Below are 4,336 nucleotides of genomic sequence, written 5' to 3'. Positions count from 1 at the left end.
AAGCCCAAGACTCACTGGTTTGAATCAGTTTGATGAATGTTTTGCTAACTGAATCAGTGAATGCAGTGACCAAATCTACATCTTACCAACTTTTACTGCCACATCTGAACTTTATCATTACTATCAGGGATGTCACAAAATGAAAATGTAGTGTACTTAAGATTCTTGAAAATTAAATCTTTGCAGTACTGACCAGCTGTTCATATGCCAACTTGTATATAAGGATAATTAAATAATATTTTGATTTATATTAATACAAATATATTAATTGTAATAACAAAATACAAAAATATGCACAGTATGTTAATTTTGTGACTGGTATTACTGACAGTAATGGTAAAGTTCATTGAGTAAGTCATGTTAATGTGGTCACTGATCTGACTGATTCATTAAAATAATCTTTTTTAATAAGAGTCATTTGTGTGTGAATCAGATTACACCGATTGTGGAAATTTATATTAACAACAGATATATGATTTCATTTGTTGTGGCACTGGAGACCAAATGTCATTCTCTTAACTTATCTGAAAATGCAGTTCAGCCACAGGTACCTTATGAGAGAAGCTACTTTTAGTTGCTAAATATCACTCACCTTTTCTAACAAGAGCTGCAAACCCTTATGATGCACAAAACACAAAATATCTGGCTATAAAGGTCAAATCTGAGATGCACTTGAGTTTTGAAGAGTCTTTATAACGTCTCAGGACATAGTCTGAACATCAGATCAAATCCTAAGAAGGCTTTACAAAGCATTCATAAGAAGTTTTTGCTACATATGTGCATGTTAATGTATGATTTATGTCAGATTTTGTTTCCCTAATCTCTCCAGTCATTGAATAACTGAGTCACAGATTTACACCCCAGCACTGAAATCACTAATTCACGGATGGGAAAATCAATCACACGCAGTGCCTGGTGTGGGGTGTTGTGTGTACAGAGCATCTCCCGTTGCAACAGACTCAGTGCTCATGTTTTTCATTGTGTTCATTAGTAAGGAAGAGCTCCTTCCCACTCGTTTCAGGGATTGTTTCAGAAGCAAACACTGAACAGAGAGCTTTAAAACAATTGTACGGCTGCAGGGAGGTGATGTAGTTGGGACAGTAGTTTAACACGTCTTACTACTTTATCTAATGCTTTTCATTTACTTATTTTTAATGTCTAAATCATGTGTCTTGTGGTTTGGACTGAATGTACAAACAAACATTCATAGCCTTGAGTCATCAAAGGAAAATGTATTCCAATCAAGCAGAATATAAACTAGATTGCACAAGACCCTCAGCAAGGATCCGTAACCTCATGCTACAAACATGCATGATGAATCATATATTCTTTAAAAATTACATAACTGTATTGAACCTTTATTAGAGAGGTTTTTGTCGTGTGCTTGTTTTGGCATTGATTTAGGAAACATGCTCACTGTCTGTCTTTAGGATTTTTCCAACCCTGTATTGCATTTCTGCATAAACTTTTAACACATTAAGTGTAAAAATGTCCCTTTGCATAATGTTTAACCCTTTACGTCATGTCACAATTACCACATTCCAACTAGAAAAAAGACATATCTATCAAAGTGACCGAAACATCAACTTAATAATGCTGTTTGATACTTATTTTTATTATATCTTTGCACTTATGTCGTGCTTTCTTTCTCCTTCAGTTTTGTGATACAGACACATCGTTTTGGTGTCATCACCAATAAAGCAGCACATGGATCTGTTTTGCTGTAACGAGCGATGCCAGAATCACTTCCATAGAGTCACGCATGTGAATGCTGCATTACGTCATTGTTCAGAATTCAAAATCTGACTTAGATTTCATGGATTTCAAATCCGATTAGAATTTGAACTCGACTGGGATGATAGTGCTTGAGCCGCTGATGTCATCGAGGTCTCAGCTTCTCATTCCTCTGGCTTTCTTGGGTCGTTTTCAGTATGCATTAAATGTAACTTTCTTTTTCTGACCTGCGAGTGCTGGTATTCACTTAGGAGATGCAAATATAGTCTCTACTTTCAGACTGAGAGCCTATCTTTTGGCCTCAAATCCAGCTCAAGGGATTCCTGTGTAGATGTGGGATGAATTTGTTAGGAATTACTCTTGTTTTTATTTCAGTTTGATGACTTTATTATTGAGTTCAAGTATACAGATTCATTCAGTAATGCAGTTTATATTACTACAACACTCTTAAAAATAAAGATCTCATAAGGTGGGTTTACAGTGATGCCATAGAAAAACCATTTTGGGCTCCCCAAAGAGTATTTTCTTACTGTGAACAACATTTTAATAATCTGAAGAACCTTTTTTCTACTATAAAAAACCTTTTATGGAATGGAAAGGTTCTATGGAGATTAAAGGTTCTTGATGGAACCATCAGTGCCAATAAAGAACCTTTATTTTTAAGGGTGAATGACAAAGACAATAGATCTTTGAATCAGTAGTGAATCATTTGCATTGATTGTTCTCTGAGAAGAACTTGCCCTATAGATGCAGCAAATGCTAAAAATATTTGTGTCTGATTTTATGGGTGATTATCTCATAAGCTCTTGTTGAAACTAAATATTCTGTCCTGAGCTCAACTCCTCGAGTACTTGAATGCATGATGTGAAGTTGTGGAAAGTGTGATTGAATCTGCATGCTAGAGGATCATTACTATTGCTTTTATCGAAAGCGACCTACATTGCATTCAATGTGTACATTTCATCAGTTCATGCATTCCCTGGGAATCAGACCCATGACTTGGCGTATAGTGTACAGTTTTTCTAAAAGTCTATAGTGAATCTAATTTTGTTGTAGTTATGTTTAGTTCCAAAATGCTTAATCAAAATGTAAAAATTATATTGCTTGTGATTTGAGCATCAGCTAAATTAATACATTTAATTATTCTCTAAATGTCATGGGTTTTCCCTGCGACGGAAAACCTGGAATCAGGCTTTTTTAAATTAATTTTTTTTATTCCAGGTCTGACAAAGAAATGGAAATGAATTAAATATCATACAAAGTCATGCTCATTTCTACAAAGCTATTCTGCAAATCCTGGAAATATATGTGTTTTGAAATCTTTTCATTGCATGATTTAGCTGCCAGTCTATTCGTTTGTAACATGTTTATGTAAGTTGAATCAAAGTATAAAGGTGAAAGCCAGAGAACATGATTCATTTGACTTCATCACATTTGTAATCAGACAAACAGCTCTTACCAGGATGGTGTGCTGATGTTCCCGGCTCTTTCTCTCTTTCTCTTTGCTTTATCCTTTCAGTGTCTCTCCAGGAAGGTTGGATGTTGTTGTCCCTGAAGTGAAAGTCATCACAGATCCACCCCTGTCCTTTCTGTCCCTCTTTCGTGTTGTCCGTCCCCCGGCGTGTCTCCTGTCATAGGATGATTGGTGACAGTCTCATTTTGTGTTCTGGTGCAAATTGTTCTTTAAGTGCGGTTTAAGTTCGGTCCACGTGTCCCAGCATGTGTCTGCATGTCCTGCTGGAGTCTCTGCCCAAATGATCCTCTGGCTGCTCACTGTTAACTGTTCACGTTGAGTGACACATTGATTTAGAGAGAGATGTCCTTAACTTCCACTCATCACCACTGAACACAGGGAACACTCTGCTGTGTCTCTTTCCCTGCCCTCTCTCTCTCTCTCTCTCTAGTTTGTGGTAATGGTGTTGTTTTTGTTTGGCTCCGCCCCTTTCCCCTCCTCCTGGCACAGAAATAGTGGTTATCACAATGGATACACTCTTAAAAATCAATCGATTTGCATCGATGTTTCCATAAAGAACCTTTAATGCCCATGGATCTTTTCCAATGGACAAAGGGTTCTTTATAGTGGAAAAAAAAAGAGATTCTTTCGATTATTACAATTTTAAGATCTGTTCACTGAAAGGTTCTCTTTTGGAACCAAAAATTGTTCTTCTGTGTCATTGCTGTGGGGGAAAAAATCCTTTTTGAGCCTTTATTTTTGGTAAAAGTAAACAGTAAAATGCCTCTTTTCATCTATTCACACATGATTCCACCTGTCTGTAAAGAGTCACCTTTAAAACATAAATCATATTTTTAGTGGTGTCTGTTAAGGCATGTTGTTTGTACTTACTCATACTTGGATGAGACTGTACAAAAATAAAACAAAACGAATATTATGAAATGTGTGTAAAGTGACAGCAGTGGATAATGTTTTGGCTGGTTTGCCTCTCTTGAGCTCATTGTGTTCTTACTAAACTCATAAAACATGTTGAAAAGTCACGTGAGAGAGTTCCATGTCACTGTGATTGACTGATTATGCTTTTAATGGAAAGATAACCTCCTACGTTTTGACCTGAATGGGTCAAACTGGTGGAAATAAAAAATTACA

At 36.3% G+C, this 4,336-nt stretch overlaps 1 protein-coding gene across 1 annotated transcript in view; it reads right to left on the bottom strand.

Moving 5' to 3' along the window:
* The window catches only part of LOC107576581 (angiopoietin-related protein 2-like), a gene marked incomplete at its 3' end in the record, with an annotated part of 5,612 nt that extends 1,999 nt beyond the window's left edge, over window positions 1-3,613 (bottom strand). The window contains exon 1 of the mRNA XM_016262733.1: window positions 3,194-3,613. The remainder of the gene's footprint in view (window positions 1-3,193) is intronic.
* Window positions 3,614-4,336: the final 723 nt, after the last annotated feature.

The sequence above is a fragment of the Sinocyclocheilus grahami genome, unplaced genomic scaffold, assembly GCF_001515645.1.
Source record: "Sinocyclocheilus grahami isolate Dianchi unplaced genomic scaffold, SAMN03320097.WGS_v1.1 scaffold3966.1, whole genome shotgun sequence".
Classification (NCBI taxonomy): Eukaryota; Metazoa; Chordata; class Actinopteri; order Cypriniformes; family Cyprinidae; genus Sinocyclocheilus; species Sinocyclocheilus grahami.
The sequence above is the reverse complement of the archived record's forward strand: the minus strand, read 5'-3'. Positions and strand labels throughout refer to the sequence as shown.